Below are 20956 nucleotides of genomic sequence, written 5' to 3'. Positions count from 1 at the left end.
CATAGAAATTGTGTACGGCTGGTCGTTGGCTGCGGTGGGCACAGTGGGACAAAGTGTCAGTGTCCTCAACAGGGAATTACTAGGTAAGGGAGCAGAAATAAATTGAGTTGATATAGAAGGAATTCATGAACCTGAGCAATAACACACTAAAACAACGGGAATATTAAGGTAGCCTTGTTTGTATATATTGGAAAAGAGATAGAAATGTAAAAAAGTTGCCCCTCAGGTTTCTATTACATTTTTCTTTTTGCACCTTCTCATTGACATCCTTCTTATAGAAGGGTGAGCAGAAATAAACATAGAATTCCAAATGTGGCCTTACCAGCACCTTGTACACACCATAAACATTCTTATGGGTGGGGGCATCACTATTAACTCAACTCAATTGTATCAGTCATAGTGGCTACAAAACTGCTAGTGACTCATAAGGCTTCAACAGCGTAGGGCATATTTCACCACACTGCAGCTTAGATTGCCTGATTAGTATGCCATCCACCACTCAAAATATTTATTTCCTCCATTACCCTGTGCACAGAAGCTGCAGTGTGTTCTACCTAGCGTATGGACTCCAGGTAGGGAAGTCCATATGCACTGGGTATTGCAACAACACACTAAGCTAGTAACCTTTACGATAAAGAATGCCAATGGCTTCAGGCACATGGGAACTCCATGGCTGCAAGTTTGTTTCCAGGACACACAACATCTTGAACTGAAAATATTTTGCTGTTCCATTATCACTGCTGTGCCCAACTTCTAGAACTCGTTCTCTAACAACATTGAACACAGGGACTGCAGCGATTCAAGATGGCATGTCATCATCACCTTCTGAAGACCAATTAAGATGGCCAAAATCCAATGAGGCCCAAATTCTGAAAATTGAATATACAGAAAAAAAATTAAAAGCTGACCAATTTGCCCTCATCTTTGTATTTGTTTCCTGAAGTTTGGAGACTCAATTCAACTGGTACTATCATTGCTTTCCCCAGCTGGGAATTTTGGGGCTGATAATGGAATATCCCATTGACAAGAGTCTGACCTAGGTGGGTGGAGAAAAGGAAAGTTGGTTTTCTGGCCTTTTCAATACAGACCAACCAAACCATTTTCTGGTGCACATGTCTCAATCCCACAATTTGCTGTATTTTAGCACATTAGCAATTACGCTCAGAGGAGTGTGGTTCACTTGCAAAAAGGAAAGTTAGCAGTGGTAAAATCGGAAATATTTACTGAGATTGGGATTAATGAGAGCCTAGTCATTAAACAGGAATGAGCGCAGAGAACATCTACGAGGGTGTTGTCAGGATCTGAGGGTCTCAGCCATAGGGAGAGATTAGGCAAGCTAGGGGTTTATTCCTTGGAGTGCAGGAGGCTAAAGAGTGATTTTATGGATGTGTGTAAAATCATGAGGAGAATTGATAGGGTGAATGCACAGAATCTTTTACCCAGGCTAGGGGAATCAAGAACCAGAGGACATAGGTTTGAACTGAGAGGGGAAATATTTAACAGGAACCTGAGGGACAACTTTTTCACTCAGAGGGTGGTGGATACAGGGAATGAGCTGTCAGAGGAGGTAGTTCAGGCAGGTACAATAACATCATGTAAAATACACTTGGACAGGTATATGGATAGGAAAGGTTCAGAGGAATATGGACCAAATGTGGGCAAATGGGACAGGCTTCGATGGAGCATCTTGGCTGGCATGGACAAGTTGGGCTGACGTGCCCGCTTCCCTGCTATATAACTGTATGACTCTATATGCATTATCGGGGTAGTAATGGAATGTATACGTAAACAGGAGTTTTCTATAAGATAGAACACAAAATGTTATAAAATGTTTTATCCATGCTTCAGAATGTTGAGGACAAATTCTTAAAGCATTTTTGAAAGAAGACTCTTACTGTTTTGAAACACAGTTACCTGCCTACTCATTAAATGCAACAGATTCTAGTTTTAGACTGCCTAACAACTAATTTATCAGTGATTTCCAAAAAACTGGAACGATTTAATAGGAATCTGAGGGGTAACTTTTTCACACAAAGAGTGGTGGGTGTATGGAATGAGCTGCCAGAGGAGGTAGTTGAGGCAGGGCTTATTGCAATTGTTAATAAACAGTTGGACAGGTACATGGATAGGACTGGTTTAGAGGGATTTGGGCTAAATGCAGGCAGATGGGACTAGTGTAGGTGGGACATATTGTTCGGTGTGGGCAAGTCTGGCCGAATGGCCTGTTTTCATGCTGTATGACTCTATCACTATAATTGGCCATACTCATAACCAAGTTGATTTGGTTTAAGAAATCATATTTTACAGGAATTCAATGGATATAGTATATATATGGATTTTTAATGTGCAAAATATGCAAAAGAGACTTTCAAAAATCGAGCAAGATAGTGATAGTGAGGAGGTAATTGCGTAGAGAGATTGCAGATAGAAAACAGGCAATAATAGGCCAATGGAAGATGTTAGATTGTCAGAATGTTGGTAATAATATCCTCCAGGGACCAGTCCGGAACTTGTTTTCCACTTAAAAATGATTTGAACATTGGCACAAGGGAAATCATATTGACGTTTGCCTAATTAAGGGCATGGCGAACTGTAAGGAAGATTGGAGATCCTAGACAGATTAGCAGCAGACACAATTAGATAGCAAATGTAATTCAAAACAGAGAAATGTGAATTCACGTAAGAAGGAAAGTGCAAGGTAGTGTACACAAAAAAATATATTTCTGAAGCATTGAAGGAGCAGAGTTAAAGATGACAGCCTTGTCAGGGAAAATTAAATAAAGGTTCAAGGTTCACAATCACCCAGTGCAAATCATACCGACAATGACAGGTCTATCATCAAAGACAATCAACATAGATGTATCAAAGTCTTCTTTGTGATTTGTGAAATGGACCATGGCAGAGGGAATATCGAAAACTCCTGATGAGACAGAAGGAGAGCAAAGAGTTTGGTGGACAGTCATGGGTTTGGCAAAAGTAAGGTGATATTCCTGTCTTTCCTATTTCATCCCTAATTAATTCTGCATTCTTCTATCATTTTGTCAATGAAAACAAAATGACCGACTAACTTTTCAAGTCTTTCTTCATAAATTGCACTGAGTCTAGAGCCTCAATGTTACCGGGGGCCTCTATTTAATCGCGAAAAAAAAACATTGAAAGCAAACAGTCAGCTGTAACAAAGGCAAATATTATGTGCGCAAAATACAAAGTGCTGGAGAAACTCAGCAGATCAGGCAGAATTTGTAGAGGGAATGGACAGGTAATGACTTTAGACACAACTAATATTCTTCAGATAGTCGTCGTAGTGGCTATCTCTCGAGGTTGAAGATGATGGTCTACGTTCCGTTGTTTTTATGGACTCTCAGGTGGCTTATGTCCAATCCTGGCTTTGAAAGTTCTTCGGCATTCAGGCCAGGTAGTTCCAGATGGTAGATCGGGCTTTGGTTATTCCTGCCTCTAATTCTGCGCATCTGTTGGCTTTAAAGGTCGCTGTTCCTTCTTGGATGATGGTTCGCCAGAGTTTCCTGTCCTTGGCATTGGTTTAATATTGCTACCGAACAACTTTCCTGCTTCTGTCCAAAGTTGAGCGATTGAATCAAGTATTGACCGCTTCCGTGCCGGTTCTTGACTAGGGGCTTCCAGCCATCACGTGGCCTGCTCCCATCATCCTTCCCGATCGCCGAAAATCCTGAGAAGTTTTGTGCTGCTCACAGAATGAGGCATGTTGATGTTGCACTCCAAGAAACACACGGTCCTTCACAAATCAATCAACTAATTCCAAAGGCAAGGGAACCAAGAAGATTGGAGCTGATGGATCTGTTGCAGCCTTCACAGCCGTTGAGTTCAAGATAACTTTGTCCGCCTGGTCCACCATTGATGCTTTGTAGGTTGGATCATTCTTAGTCTGGACCCTCATCCTCGACCTTATCAGGTTTATTAAAAGAGGATTTGAGAACAAAACTATAAGCACTTTTGCAATTAAAAAGGGCTTTTGCGATGCTACAGCTAGAATAATGTGTATAGGTCTGGTTATTCTACTGAAGGAAGGATGTAATGATGACATGGGGAAAACAATTTAAAGGGTCATTAGATTTATTCTTGAGATTGTGGGAAGTAGTCATTGAATTGTTCTAAAAGGAGTGATTTGGAGACTGGGTCCGTGCGCTCAAGTAACAGGAAAAATTAGGGTTGATCTCATTGAAAAATTAAAAATTCTTGCAGAGATTGACAGAGATACATTTCCCTTGGGTGTGACGTTGAGAATCAGGAGTTAGATATCTCAAACCAACAAGTCACCTATTTAAATGTGAAATGAGAGAAAGGAAAACTCAGAGTGTGGTGAATCTTTGGAATTCTCTGCCCAAGAGAAATGTGGAGGCTCAATCTCTGAGTATATTCAAAAGAGAGATGAAAACAGGTATCTATGTTAAGAGAATCGTTGGTGCACGAAAGTAGTGTGGAGATAGGAGATCAGCCATAATCTTATTGAATAGAGGAGCGAGCACAAGGGGCAAATAACGTATGCCTACTTCTATTTCATATTTTCTTATGAATACCCCTATGAAATTGTAGTATTCCAGGTTTAGCCAGACTGGTGGGGGTATGTGAAGCTATGATGCAGTACCTGTTATGGTGGACATGATCAGTGCAGAGGGTATTATGTCTGAAGTGTTGTCATTTGACTTCACATCAAATGACCTACTGAACCTCTGATCTATGTCAGTTCAGAACTGTTTAGCAATAAAATGGTGCCACAGGGATGATCGTTTTACAAGTGGTTGATGTAAAGACTGGAGAATAGTTCACTTGTTTTATGTTCTGTAGTTGGCTCAGGTAAGAGGGCTGCACAGTGGCACAGTGGGTAGAGTTGTTGGCTTACAGTACCAGAGATCCGGGTTCAATCCTGACTACGGGTGATGTTTGTATGGAGTTTGTATGGCCTTCCTGGGACCGCATGGGTTTTCTCCAGGTGCTCCAGTTTCCTCCCACATTCCAAAGATGTGCAAGTTCTGTAAATTGTCCCAAATGTGTAAGATAGAACTAGTATATGGGTGATGCTGGTTGGCACAGACTCGGTGGGACGAATGACTCTGTTTCTCTAAACTAAAGTAAATAGATTTATCCCAACCCTTCCTTACCTTGATGAAAACAAGAATAAAATACAAAAATAGTTACAATTCGAAATTTAAAGAAAGCACATTAGGTAGAATTACATAAAATTGTGTCACTGGGTAATCCTCAATAGTTCTTTCTATATAAGTGAGCTGATCAGAAGGTCTTGTGTTCAATTGGTAGAACGTGCTGAGTTAGCTGACTATGGCCTCTGCCAGTATGATTGCATCAGTTGGCTTCACTGCCCTTGGCTATGAAGGGCAAGTGTGACTCCTGCTGGAAAGTGTGAATATCAGTTAGGCCTTGCTGTGATCTCCCTCCCTGTGGTGTAAGGTGTCAATACTCACGCACATAAAATGAACTGATATATTACTGTAAATTATTCTATTCTCCATATTAAATGGACAGGGAGAAACTGAAGAAAATGTAAAAGAGAATAGAATAACGGAAGATTAGCAGTGTTACTTTTACGAAAGATTGAAAGGGCTAACTGTTAAAATATCAAGTATGCTTGAGAAGGCAGATGTGGAGATGTTGTTATTTTAAAGAGCGGCAGAACTTGGGACCTTCCGTAGAGTAGCAGTGCCAGAGGATTGAAGGACTGCTAATGTGTCTATCTAAAAGCATCTTAAACACACATCTTCTTTAAATTTTCCCACTCTCACCTCAAAGCTATCCCTGTAGTCTTTCACATTTCCACCCATCGGAAAAATTCTAACTATGCCATTGATGGCTTTCATAATTTTACAATCTTCTATCATGTCACTACTTAGCCTCTGACACTCCACAGAAAACAATCCAAGTTTGTCCAACCCCTCCCTAAAGTTAATACCTTCTAACCCAGGCAACATTCTGTTAAATCTCTCCATATCCTTTCTGCAATGGGGTAAGAGAAAAGCACACAATGCTCCAAATGCAGCCTAAACAAAGCTGCAACATGATTTCCTGACTCTTATACTCAATATCCCGACCGATGTAGACAAGCCCACCATAAGCCTTCTATACCACTCTATCCACATGTGTTGCTACTTTCACAGAGCTATGGACTTGGACCCTAAATTCTCTACTTGAGTTCTTTCCTGCTTTCTTTATATTCCTCAAAGGTCCTGGCCTTTGAGGAATACTTCATCTTCCCAAATCTCTCATATCCTCCTTTCTCTTTTTGTCCAAATTTACAACTTCGCTCGTCACCCAAGGCTCCATTATCTTACCCTCCTTGTCCCTCCTCTACACTAGAACATGCCAGCTCTAACTCTGTTCAGCTGATCTTTAAACAACTCCCACATAAATATGCAGTGAATTGAGGGGCATGAGTTCATTGAAAGATACAGCATGGTAAAAGGCCCTTCGAGGCACCATGCAGATCATCGATCACCCCTTCAAAGTAGTTATTATATGATCCTATTTTCTCATCCAATCCTTACATACTAGGGGCAACTTACAAAGGCCAATTAAGCTACAGACCTGCACATCTTTGGATGTGGGAGGAAACCCATGCAGACAGCACCCGAGGTTAGGTTCGAACTTAGGTCTCTGGCATTATGAGACAGTAGCTCCCCCAGATGCACCACCATGAGTAATTACGAGGAATAAATAGAAATATAAAACCATATGGAATTTCTTATAAATACATTTATATGTTAAGTTTTTTTAATTAAACACTTGCTATAATTGTTAATTGATAGACCATATAGATTATTTGCAGACAGAATAAATTAGTTTGATTTGACATCAAGCTTGGCAAAGACATCATTAGCTGATGGTCTCTTCCTGCACTGTATTTCTCTATGTTCTAATATGGTACAAATGCTTAGAAACTGAGTCCAAAATTGACTGAGGCACGAAATACAAGTTACATCTGTGAATGACTGACAAGTGTTTTTGTGATCGGAGGATTGTTACTCATGGGATTCCACAAAGCTCAATATTCAGTGACATTAAAAATTGGCTACAGGAGATAAGTTGAAGAGGTTTGAAGACAATACAAAAAACTGGCCATCTGTCAGGGAGGACAATTACTTTCTATGTAGGGAGGATATAAATAGTCTGGTCGGCTGGTTATAATCGAGGCAAATAGAATTTAATCCAGATAAGTGTGAGGTATTGCATTTGCAAAGGTGCAACAATCAATACGAGTTAAAACAAACCAAGCAACGGGGGTCATTTTTAAAGGATTGTGGTTGAAGTAGACAGGAGCAGTCCTAGATTTGCATTGAACCTTGGTTAGACTACACCGAGAATACTGCACATGTTATGGATTCAGAACAATAAAAAGGAAACAGAGGCATGGGAAGATGCAAAAATGATTAACAAGAATGAAACCAGAACTGTGGATATATCTACCAGGAAATTGCTGAACAGGCTGGAACTGCATTTAGAAAAGCGAAATTAGAAATGGGCTAAATGCTGATAGAGGTCTTCAAAATCCTGAAAGGGTTTGATATGACAAACAGAAAATGGCCTGAAATTTGCTCAGAGATTCTTACTGGCATGCACTACTCAGATACCCAATTGCCTCCAAGGCAAGACAACACAGAAATCTGGCCTTGCATCTGTCAGGGAGGATGATTACTTTCCATGTAGGGTGGAGATAAATGGTTCTGGTCAGCTGGTCATAAAAGAGGGAAATGGAATTTTATCGAGATAGATGTGAGGTGTTGCAATTGGGAAGGTGCAACATACAATAAGTGGGAGGACACAGAGATGCGTGGAGGTATAGTGGTGTCCAGGAGTATACATCAGGTGATCACTGAGAACATCTACAGATCAGAAGGAAAATTAGAAACTCACAAAGAAAAATCTGTTCACACCACAGTCTTTGAGGTGAAAGTGTTGGAAATGTGAGGGTTGATTTATTTGAAAAAGGATTAACTCACGATTACTTCAAACATTGCAGTCTTCGTAATGGGCACCTAATCCACCACCACCTGCATAGTGTGGCTGCAGAGTGTGGCACAGACAACATGCTTAGCAGTTACTCCAAACAGTGTTCTCCAAATCCTTGACACCTGAGTGTCAAAGGCGAGGGTAGCAGGCATGTGGAACACCACTAGCTGAAAAAGTTTCTCCAAGTCAAACCCCTTTTTGACATGGGAATAAACTGCACTCTCCTGATCATCGCTGTGTCTCGGTCCAGTCAATCATTACGTGGCAACACTGAGAGAGCATAATCACCGGATTCACTGCAGCCATTGGGTCTTTCAGCCCATTTTGGCCATGCTGACCATGTTGGCACAACGGCTATTCCCATTAGTCTGCCTTTGGCCCATACCCCTCTAAATCCTTCCTATCCATGTATATGTCCAAATGCCAGTTAGAGGAATACGGACAATGTTTCAGGTCAGGACTTCAGTCAATGTTTCTTCAGACAATGTTTCTTCACAATTATCCCCTGCGCATTTCCCTCCACACATTGAAGTCCTCCAGCTGGTGCTAACTTTTTGCTCAAGATTCCACCATCTGCAGTCTCTTCTGTCTCTAAAATTAAATGTTTGTGAGTCCAAATGTGTTTACTTGCAGCTCAAGTAATCCTCTAATCACTGCTCAAATTGAAAATATTCCATAATCAAATTGCTAATTAAATTAGGTCAGTTATTACTTTGTAGTTTAGTAGTTATCAAATCTGTTTAAATTCTTGAAAACATTTTAAGTTGTGAAACTACGTTTATTTTTGCACTTTTAACGTGGATGTCTCCGAGTCTCCGAGGCAAACAATTGGGCTCCAGCCACCTGACAACCAAAATTCATTTTGTGAACACAAACTTGTTAAAAAAAAGGCAAGGCAAACAATTGGGCTGCAGCCACCTGACAACCAAAATTCATTTTGTGAACACAAACTTGTTAAAAAGGCGAGGCAAACAATTGGGCTGCAGCCACCTGACAACCAAAATTCATTTTGTGAACACAAACTTGTTATAAAGGCAAGGCAAACAATTAGGCTGCAGCCACCTGACAACCAAAATTCATTTTGTGAACACAAACTTGTTAAAAAAAGGCAAGGCAAATAATTGGGCTGCAGCCACCTGACAACCAAAATTCATTTTGTGAACAAAAACTTGTTAAAAAGGCGAGGCAAACAATTGGGTTGCAGCCACCTGACAACCAAAATTAATTTTGTGAACACAAACGTTTTAAAAAGGCGAGGCAAACAATTGGGCAGCAGCCACTATACAGCCGCATCGAGGGGACTCACCGTGGAGTAGAAGTACATTCAGTGTTATTCTCAGCTTAGAGAGCCATGACCCTCTCGCTTCCTGGGTCTGGCAGAGACTGAGTGAGGGACTACACTTCCAGGTTTTATAGTCCCTCCCCCCTGCCGCCAGCGGGGGCAGCAGAGAGAATGGCAAATTTAAAAAAAAACATTAATAATACTCTGATTTTTCATCGATAGGAAAAATCCTCCGGTCCCGGAAGGCGGAGGGGGGCTCTGAGTGAGGTGGCCAAAAATGACGGCTGTAGGTGGCGGCGTTCCCTCGAAAATCGCAGCACAGTGGGCCAAAAGCGGTCAAGATCAGACTTTTAGTAATATAGATATGAATATAAATAAGGTAGAGAAGCAAAGAGAACACTTTGCATTTATAAATCACTGACAGTAGAGATATGGGTTAACAAGGTTATATAAAAGCAAACCAAGCAGCAGGGGTCATTTTCAAAGGATTGTGGTTGAAATAGACAGAAGCATTCTTAGATTTGTATTGAACCTTGGTTAGACCACACCAAGAATATAGCATACGTTATGGATTACAGAGTATAAAAAGGAAACAGAGGCATTGGAAGATGTAAAAATGATTCACAAGAATGAAACCAGAACTGTGGATATATTTACCAGGAAATTGCTGATCAAGCTGGAACTGCATCTAGAAAAGCAAAATTAGAAATTAGTTAAGTGCTGATAGAGGTCTTCAAAATCCTGAAAGGGTTTGATCTGACAAACTGAGAAAACGGCCTGAATTTTGCACAGTGGTTCTTCTTCTTCTTCATCTTGCGTATGGCGTGCACAGCCTAAAGTTGTAGGACAACTTGTTCTATTTGATTGTGCATGCCAGGTTGATTACATTCATCGAAACAGGGCAGACCACGTGAAGGTTGCAATCTCCCACCCAATCCAGATACCCAATTGCCTCCAAGGCACATCTAGGAAGAAAAGTGTTACGTGTAAGCCTTCTGAAGTTGATCAACAAGATAATGTGGTGGCAGGTCCTTGCACAATATAATTGTCTTATGTGGGCAGATCGGATTAAATCCTACTTAAGAAAGATCTGAGAAATGTTTTGATAAACAGCATGGTCATAAGTCATGCCCAGTTTTTGTCAGCTATCAGAGCTGTTGAGATTTCCTAATGCCTCTGAATGATCCTACCATAAAGAATCTTCAAAACTTTAAAGCTATTAAAATTATGAATAATGTAAAATTGTCACCTCATGACCATTAAAATATAGAAATGATTTGAAAACAGTACAGCAAACTCTGAAAATTGAGCAAGTATAATATCCGTTTCTCTTACTTTCCTTCCTCCCAGCCAAAACCTCTGCATTGAGGTGCTTGGGTTTAAGCTTTCAATGCCAGGATTAACCTGGCACAGATTCCATAAACAGGTATCGCAGTTAAAATAACAGAAAATTCCAATCATTTTGTGCACCTCCGTTTCGTGCATATAGACTCTCAGGGCAAAGGGCAGTGTCAGATTTACCAGCATTGCCTGTCGCCATGTGTGGGAAATACATGTTTGATGCCCATGGGCCAAAGTCCAAAACTCACTAGCTTCAATGAGTATTAGTGCTAAGAGTTCACTGTGAGCCAGCTGCAAAAGCCAGCAGGTTCTGAGCCTGTGTTTCTATATTTAGGATAAGTTAAATCCAGCGTTCATAAAAATAAGATGGTCACTAATAAAGCCAAAAGCGAATTCTGGAAGAAACTTCTTTGGTCATAGACTCGGTTGAATGTGGAAGTGCCACAACATGATGCAGCATAGGCCAAAAATTCAGATGCATATAAATAAAGGCCTGACAAGTATAATGAGAGAGGTAAGTGGATAGGGTGGGAGGAGGCTAGTATGGAGTATGAACTCTGGACATGGCCAATGGGGTTAAATAACCTCTTGCTGTTATAGACTCAATGTGAATTAAAAATTGCTAATGTCAATGTTATCAATTACCAATTTCCAATCGATGCATGTGCTCCAGAAATCAGGATCCATTCAAGAGTGGATAACCTTTATTTTGTTATATTATTTTAATGTCAAGAATGGTGTCTATGGAGCTTCCAGGTCTTGAGTAGCAAGGGGATTACACAAATGTGGCACAGAATAACTTAGCTTTCGTTTTGTGACTTTGCATTCCTGATATGGAGCTTTGATTTCTGATTTGCAAGGCTTCTGCCGGAACAGCAAGGATGGGACATTATTCCCTAAAGGTAATATAGATTAAAAGCAAGGATAAAGCTGCTGTAATGCTGGCCACATGTCACTCCAATAATTATTGCTGTACACAATCAGAAGAGGATGAGTAATTATATTTGTTATTCTCAGGGCAGAGTACTAACAGGAAGAGGGTTAAATAAGATAGGAAAAATGTTTTATAAACTGTTTGATAAATATGTCATATACAGCAAGAGGCACAAGAATATAATGTTCTATCACAGTAGTTTCACAATTTGACGTGGTTACACTTTTGGCCACAATTTACATTATCACTTTACCTTTATAAACTAATCAGAAGATGGACAGACAACAACTTCTATGAAGATATTGTCCATTTGGAATGCAGCATGGATATGTGCTTATCAATGGGAAAATGTACAGTAACCACAAAGGAATCAGGATGTTCAGCATTAATGCTACAAATACAGATTTACCTTCTGCACTGTTTATCTTAGGATTGTAAAGCTGTCCTTTTTACACTGTAACACAATTAAATGAAACTTCCATCACATATTTTTTGCTGTTTTTTTTGTCATGAATAAAAACTGTATTGCTCTTGTTTGTCGACGTCAATGTCAATGGAAAACCTTGATAGGTCAGTCGGTGCAAATTTACATTGTTCGACTTGTGGGGCAAGTGAGTCTTTCAGCCATTGAACCCACCACTGTCTGAACTACATGCAAACTCTACCGTATGTGTTAATGCTGCTGCTGCTGCTGCTGAAGTTTCACTCAAAGCCACGTCTTCCATTGGCACACACTGCCTCAGGTGAAGTTTGTTACCAGGGGTATGTCAGCTGCAAATGTATGGTACGGCATGCCAAGGTGGGTGGCCATGCCGTTTTTGCACAAAGCATATTTTTTCCAATATAAATGCAGTTTGAAAATGATATTGCTAAACTATCACTTTAATTTATGTTAAATTTCCCTTAAATAATTTGGCAGTTACTTTCACTTTGATAATGCAATTTCCTTTTACATACTTGCCAGTATTAAATGTGCTCAGGAATACTCAACATTACGATTGAATTTTGAGAAAAGCTGAAACAATTGTGATGTTAAAAAGTACATGGTCCAAGTATGCAAACATGGATTCAACCAATCTAGATAAGACCACATCTACAGTCTATTTGGTTCATCTGCTACCTCTGGTCACTGCACAGTGCAGCAATTAAGGAGTGGTTGCTTCATTAAATGTAATAGGTCTGAATGAATCAGTGTATGACAAAGCCAGGTGTAATGCAGAAGAAAGCATGGGACTAATCCATGCTGTTAGGCGCTTCCCCCTCCTGGTGAATGCTATGTACTTACCTTTCTCTGTTTCTCTCCCGAGTACAGGCCTCGTGGCTGTGAGTCTGGAATCAAGGGGTTAAAGGCTCCTGTACCCGATTGGCCAAGCTGCGTCAGGTGACGGGTGACTCATCTGAAGCATAAATACCAGAGCTTCCCAGGATTCTCTCTCTTCTTCGTAGACCCTGACTGATGAGCAGACTGCTGGTGTGAGCCGAGGAAAGCCTGGCCACATGGCATAGAACTTTGTGTACTTTCACCATTCCTTGTTAACAGATATTGAATTGGGACGGATAAGGGCTGACCTTAGAGTTTTCGTGTATTTTGTTTCAGGGTTATATCTCTTTAGGCAGGTTTTAGAGTCTCCGGTTCGACGGCCCATTACGTGGCTGGCTGGAGCATTGTTAAATTGTTTGTCAGTTCATCCATATCCCTGACTGGGTTGTTTAAAATCAGGTTTGGGTTTTGTGTTCCAATGAATAATTAAAACTGTTTTTGAACTTGAACCTGGTTTAGACTTGTGTTACGCGGCTCTGAAGTACTTGCATTCGGGAGTCGTAACAAAATGGGGGCTCGTCCTAAGTTTTGAGGACCCTAGACGTTTTTAGGGGGGTTTTTTTGGTAGGCTTCTGGACTGAGGAAGTCTGTGTGTTGTGAGGGAATTTTTTCTTCCCTGTTTGTGGTAGCATTAGTGCCCAAGTTTTAGCTGGTGGTTTGGTGCTACATTAGAAATGGAATTTAAGGTGAAAGAATTTGTTGAGGATCCTAGTCGGGAGTTGTTTGATAGATGTACGAAGGAGCATTTGATTTTGCTGGCTGAGAACTATGCCGTGACTATTGACAAGCATTCAAAGAAACACTCCATTAAATCGGAGTTGTGGGCTGCGTTGGTGGAGGGTGGGGTTTTGCCTGGTGGTGCAGACAGTCCCCCACCTTCTGTTCAGCCAGTTCAGAACATGGAGGCCGTCATTAAACTGAAGGAGATGGAGCTTGAGTCACAGAGAATTGCCTCTTTGTTAAAAGAGAAAGAGCTCATGCATGTTCTTGAAATGAAACGGCTTGAGCTTGAGGAGGAAACCAAAAGGGCTGAATTTCAGCTGCGGGAAAAAGAAATAGATCATTCCCGGTTTTCTTCTAGGGAACGGGAGTTTGATATGAGCAAGAACATCCGCCTGGGACCCCCGTTTCGTGAGATGGATGTGGACAAGTATTTCACAGTGTTTGAACGGGTGGCTTTGTCCTTGAAGTGGCCTAGGGACGTGTGGACCTTGCTATTACAGTGTGTCCTTGTGGGTAAAGCACGGGAGGTGTACTCGTCTTTATCTGTTGAAAGCAGTCTGGACTATGAGTGTGTGAAGTCTACAGTATTAAGGGCTTATGAATTAGTTCCAGAGGCGTACCGCCAGAAATTCCGGTGCTTTAGGAAGTTTGATAGTAGAATAGAATAGAATAGCCTTTTATTGTCATCCAGACCGAAGTCTGAACGAAATTTAAGCAGTCATACATACAATACAATACAATAAAAAACAACAATAAACACATATTAACATCCACCACAGTGAGTCCACCCAACATCTCCTCACTGTGATGGAGGCAAAAGTCTTAGGGCTGCAGTCTCTTCCCTCCTCTTCTCCTTCTGCGCTGAGGCGATACCCCCCGGGCGATGTTAAAACCTGTCCTGCGGCTCAAACACCCGGGGTGGTCGAAGCTGCCGCTCACCAGACCTGCTGACGCAGCCGCTGGCCCGCGGCCGAACCCCGGTCTCAGGCCACCGCCGCCAGAACTGCCGTCCCAGCCCCCGGAGCATCGTTCCAGCCCCGAGCCGGATCGCCCTCACGTGAGTACTGCCACCGTCTCAGCCTCGCGCCAGGCCGCCGCTCCTCCCTCGCGCCAGGCCGCCCCGACTGGACTCGAGACGCACGGTATGCAAAGGCACTACCATGTCATCCATCCCGAATCCTACCATTGGGACACTTGACCCAACCGATGATTCCCCAGAAAACGGCAGTACACCATCCAATATAAAGCACTGAGTAGCACCAGTATCACGCAAGATGGATACTGGAACTCTATCACCCCCACCCCCAGTCAGACTTATGTGGAGTTTGCTAGGGAGAAGGAGGCACTTTTTGACAGGTGGTGCGCTTCTCAAGGAGTGAAGGATTTTGAGCTACTGCGGGCCTTGATGATTATGGAAGACTTTAAGAACTGTCTCCCTGAGAGGGTTACTACTTACCTTAATGAGCAGAAGGTGAATGAGGTGTCTAAGGCTGCGGTGTTGGCAGATGAGTATGTATTGACTCATAAATCTGATTTTGTTGGGCGATCCTATAGTTTTGGTGCAAGGCCGGTTGATCGTGGTGGTGTCGCCGGTGGCAGTGTCAAAGCTGTTTCTGTGCCTGCAAGTGACAGCACGTTGATACAGGGGGAGGTCCGAGCTGATAAGGTTGACGGAAATGTGAGGACTAATGAAGGTCCTGTGTGCTACTATTGTAGAGGGAGAGGGCACATGTTAAAGTCGTGTCCCGTTCTGAAGCAGAAAAATGCAGAGCCTGTGGCTTTGGTGGGTACACAGAAGGCACCTGTCGTACCTGAGGTGCCTGAGTCTGATGAGTGTAGGAATTATTCTGCGTTCATCATGAATGGTTTTGTTTCTCTAGAGGATGGGGGTGATAGAGTTCCAGTATCCATCTTGCGCGATACTGGTGCTACTCAGTCCTTTATATTGGATGGTGTACTGCCGTTTTCTGGGGAATCATCGGTTGGGTCAAGTGTCCCAGTGGTAGGATTCGGGATGGATGACATGGTAGTGCCTTTGCATACCGTGCGTCTCGAGTCCGAGTTGGTTTCAGGCCGGGTAACTGTTGGGTTACGGCCGTGTTTTCCCGTTGGGGGAGTTTCTGTGATTTTGGGGAATGACTTGGCAGGAGGTAGAGTTTTAATCACTCCTGAGGTGACGGCTGTTCCGATGGTGCAGAGTCCTGATAGATTGGCTATGCAGCATCCAAGGGTCTTCGCAGCTTGTGCTGTCACGAGGGCTATGGCTAAGTGCCAGGCGAAGTTTGAGGATGTGGTGGACCTGAGTGAGAGCATTTTTGGGGATCAGGATGATAGATCCTGTGTTGTGAATGGTGTTTCTACATCTCAAGATGGGGTAGTGTCTGGAAATGTGCCGGTGTCACTGTCACGTGACCGGCTGGTTGAGGAGCAAAAGAGTGATCCAGGTTTATCTGATCTGTTCGACTGCGCAGTGCCTGAGGGGGATATGGATTCCACAGCAAAGGGGTATTTTCTAAGGGATGGCTTACTGATGCGAAAGTGGTCTCCCTTGGATATATCTGGGCATGATGATTGGAGCGTGGTTGATCAGATTGTGATGCCTCGTCGGTATAGGGACGAGATACTCTGTTTGGCTCATGATGGTCCTCTGGGTGGACATTTGGGGGTCAATAAGACGTATGACCGCATCTTACGGAATTTTTTTTGGCCAGGGTTGAAAAAGGACGTGAAACAGCACTGCAGGTGTTGTCACATTTGCCAGGTGGCAGGAAAGCCGAACCAATCGATTGTTCCTGCGCCTTTATATCCAATCCCTGTGGTCGGTGAGCCGTTTGAGCGGATTCTAGTTGATTGTGTGGGCCCTCTACCTCGGACAAGGGTGGGCAACAAGTTTTTATTAACAATTATGTGTGCGACTACCCGCTTTCCGGAGGTGGTCCCTTTGCGTAGAATTACTGCCCCTGCAATTGTTAAGTCTCTCACTAAGTTTTTTTCGTTGTTCGGTTTGCCCAAGGTTGTGCAGAGTGACCAAGGTACCAACTTCATGTCGAAGGTTTTTGGTCAGGTAATGAAGTTGTTAGATATTAAGCATTGTTACTCCAGTGCGTATCATCCTGAGAGCCAGGGAGCTCTCGAGAGGTTTCACCAGACTTTGAAATCTATGTTGAGGACTTACTGCCTGGAGTTTGAAAAAGACTGGGATGAGGGGGTTCATCTAGTTATGTTTGCGGTGCGTGAGGTCGTGCAGGAGTCTTTAGGGTTCAGTCCTGCTGACCTGGTGTTCGCGCATACTGTACGTGGTCCGTTGAGGGTCCTGAAGGAGAAATGGTTGCAGGAGGATACAAAACGTAGTATTTTAGACCACGTCTGTACTTTTCGCTCTAGACTGAGGAGGGCATGCGAACTGGCAATGGGTAATCTTGCCTCTGCTCAGTCTAGGATGAAGGACTGGTTCGACAGGAAGGCTTCTAGTAGGAATTTTTCTCCAGGTGACAAGGTCCTGGTGTTGTTGCCTATTCCTGGTTCCAGTCTGCAGGCTCGGTATAGCGGTCCCTATCAGGTGGTTAAGAAGGTTGGTGAGAGGGATTACGTTATTGGTACCCCTGATCGGAGGCGTAAGACTCAGCTCTGTCATGTCAACATGATGAAACAGTACCATGAGCAGGAGCCTGTGGAGGTTGATGGGTCGGAGCTATGTCCTTCGGTTTCGTCTAAGCCTGTTTTGGCTGCAGTGGTGCTGCCCCCTGACACGGGTGGTGATGTGGGGGAGGCACGGTTGTCTGTGGCAGTGACGCAGGGAAAGCTGAGTAACTCTGAGGCTTTGGAGACGCTTCCCTTGCGGTTGTCTCATTTGACTGGAAGTCAGCGGGGTGACCTGCTTGCTTTGGTGAAGTCAAATGGGTCACTGTTCTCGGATGTGCCTTCTCAGACGTCTGTGCTGCAGCATGACATTGACGTGGCCGGTGCTACGCCAATTAAACAGCATCCGTATCGGGTCAACCCTGACAAGCGTCATCGTCTAAGAAGTCAGGTTGACTATATGCGGCGGCATGGCATTGCTGAACCTAGTTGTAGCCCGTGGAGTTCTCCGTGTCTACTGGCGACGAAGGCTAATGGGGAGGACAGGTTTTGCACGGACTTTCGGAAATTAAATAGTGTAACTAAGCCGGATTGCTATCCTCTTCCACAGATGGAGGATTGCGTGGATCGTGTGGGAAGTGCATCTTTTGTGTCTAAGTTGGACTTGTTAAAAGGCTATTGGCAAGTCCCTTTGACTAGGCGGGCGAGGGATATCTCTGCGTTCGTTACGCCTGATGACTTTCTTCAGTACACGGTAATGGCATTTGGGATGCGCAATGCGCCGGCAACCTTCCAACGGTTGGTGAACATTAAATTGTCTGGTTTGTCCTTCTGTGAGGCATACCTTGATGATTTGGTTGTGTGCTCCAGGTCGTGGTTCGAACACATCGGTCATCTGAAGGAGGTATTTCATCGTCTAGCGGAGGCAAACCTAACGATCAATCTGGGGAAGTGTGAGTTTGGCCAGGGCACGGTAACGTATCTGGGTAAGGTAGTGGGCCGGGGTCAGGTTCGCACTCTCAAGGAAAAGGTGGGGCATATTGTCGCATTTCCTGCTCCAACCTCTAGGACTGAACTCCGTAGGTATCTGGCTATGGTTGGGTACTATAGAGGATTCTGTCCAAACTTCTCTGCGGTGGCTGCTCCTTTGACGGATTTGCTGAGTCCGAAGGTAGCTTTTGTGTGGTCCGCAGAGTGTCAACAAGCCTTTGATCATACCAAAAGTCTTCTGGTGCGCGCACCTGTGCTTGTGGCACCTGATTTTGAGCGTCCATTTAAGCTGGCAGTAGATGCTAGTGATCGTGGGGTTGGTGGAGTTCTTCTACAGGATGATTCAGATGGGGTGGAGCATCCAGTTTTGTACTTCTCTAAGAAGTTTAATCGTCATCAGAAGTGGTACTCCACCATTGAGAAAGAAACCCTTGCTGTTGTAATGTCTCTGACTCATTTCGAGGTTTATGTTGGCTCCTCGAATGTCCCTGTCATCGTACTCACGGATCATAATCCTTTGGTTTTTTTGCAGAATGTGCGGAATAAGAACCGGCGGTTAATGAGCTGGAGTTTGCAGCTGCAAGATTACAACTTGGAGATCAGGCATATCCGTGGCAAGGATAATGTATTGGCTGATGCATTGTCGCGCCAGTGATGTCTGTGCTACTGAATAGTTGCTGAAATTTGGTGGTGTTTTTTAGTTCATTTTCAGAAACTTATTCAGTATCTTTGGGTGGGGGTGTTAGGCGCTTCCCCCTCCTGGTGAATGCTATGTACTTACCTTTCTCTGTTTCTCTCCCGAGTACAGGCCTCGTGGCTGTGAGTCTGGAATCAAGGGGTTAAAGGCTCCTGTACCCGATTGGCCAAGCTGCGTCAGGTGACGGGTGACTCATCTGAAGCATAAATACCAGAGCTTCCCAGGATTCTCTCTCTTCTTCGTAGACCCTGACTGATGAGCAGACTGCTGGTGTGAGCCGAGGAAAGCCTGGCCACATGGCATAGAACTTTGTGTACTTTCACCATTCCTTGTTAACAGATATTGAATTGGGACGGATAAGGGCTGACCTTAGAGTTTTCGTGTATTTTGTTTCAGGGTTATATCTCTTTAGGCAGGTTTTAGAGTCTCCGGTTCGACGGCCCATTACGTGGCTGGCTGGAGCATTGTTAAATTGTTTGTCAGTTCATCCATATCCCTGACTGGGTTGTTTAAAATCAGGTTTGGGTTTTGTGTTCCAATGAATAATTAAAACTGTTTTTGAACTTGAACCTGGTTTTTGACTTGTGTTACGCGGCTCTGAAGTACTTGCATTCGGGAGTCGTAACACATGCCCTCAATGAAAATCGATAATTTGATGTTTTAGTTATGGTTTGCTGACAGGGTAGTAATAGGGACACCACAATTTAATAGGGACACCTCAGGCAAACAAGGTTCGACAGTGGGACATGAATAAAGTAGGCCAAGAGGTCTGAAGAGATGATTGGAGGGGGACAGTGTTAAAGAGATGAAATGGTTGGGGGAATGCTGAAGAGAGTGGGAGTTGGCAAGAAATCTAAGGTGCCAAGAGGACATCGGATGTAAGAGCTGGAAATGGGATGCTCGCTTGGTATTAGTGTACATATGGACCTTAGCTTAGCAGCCACTGACACCTTGAATTTGCCAGTGCAGCAGTAGGTTTGTGCATTTAACAAAGTACCAATGCAATATTCCACCTCTCCACCAAATCCAATATTGGTGGCCAGTGGGGGGGGCATTCTGGAGCGCTAGTATAGGTGTTGTGGGCCGAAGGGACTGGTTTCCAGAGGGCTAGTATGGACATTGTGGGCCGAATGGATTCTTTGACACAGTTCAGTCAGTCACGGCTGGTGGGCTCACAGTTCAGTCAGTCACGGCTGATGGGCTCGCAGTTCACCCACTCACGGCTGATGGGCTCGCAGTTCACCCACTCACGGCTGATGGGCTCGCAGTTCAGCCACTCACGGCTGGTGGTCTCGCAGTTTAGTCACTCACGGCTGGTGGGCTCGCAGTTTAGTCACTCATGCCTGGTGGGCTCACACACACACACACCCTCCACACACACCCTCCATCACACACACACACACACACCATCCATCACACACATACACCCTCCATCTCTCACACACACACACACACACCCTCCATCTCACACACACCCTCCATCGCACACACACCCTCCATCACAGGCACACTCACACCCACACCCACACACTCCATCTCTCTCACACACACCCTCCATCTCTCTCACACACACCCTCCATCACACACACACCCCCCCACACACACACACACACACACACACACACACACACACACACACACACACACACACACACACACACACACACCCCCCCCCCCCCCCCATCTCTCTCACAAACACCCTCCATCACACACACACACACCTGGGACATATTAGTGGACAGTAAAATGTTCTTGAATCTACTCACGCTCGACTTTTGGAATGAGCGCGACCTCTGGACTGAGCGGGACTTCCGGAATGAGTGCGACCTCAGGGCTCAGCCACGGCTGGTGGACTCACAGTTCAGTCAGCGCGGCATAAACTTCACAGTTCAGTCAGCACAGCGTAGACTCACAGTTAACTCAGCACAGCGTAGACTCACAGTACAGTCAGCACGGCGTAGACTCACAGTTCAGTCAGCACGGAAGGCCTGTAGACTCACAGTTCTGGACTCAACTCTCACTCACGGCTTACGGGGTGGCTACTCACGACCTCTGGGGCTTTATTCTCCTGGCCCCCGGAAGGGGTGTTAT

Source organism: Amblyraja radiata, chromosome 32 (genome assembly GCF_010909765.2).
Source record: "Amblyraja radiata isolate CabotCenter1 chromosome 32, sAmbRad1.1.pri, whole genome shotgun sequence".
In the NCBI taxonomy this organism is placed as follows: domain Eukaryota; kingdom Metazoa; phylum Chordata; class Chondrichthyes; order Rajiformes; family Rajidae; genus Amblyraja; species Amblyraja radiata.
Note: the sequence above shows the minus strand (reverse complement) of the source record.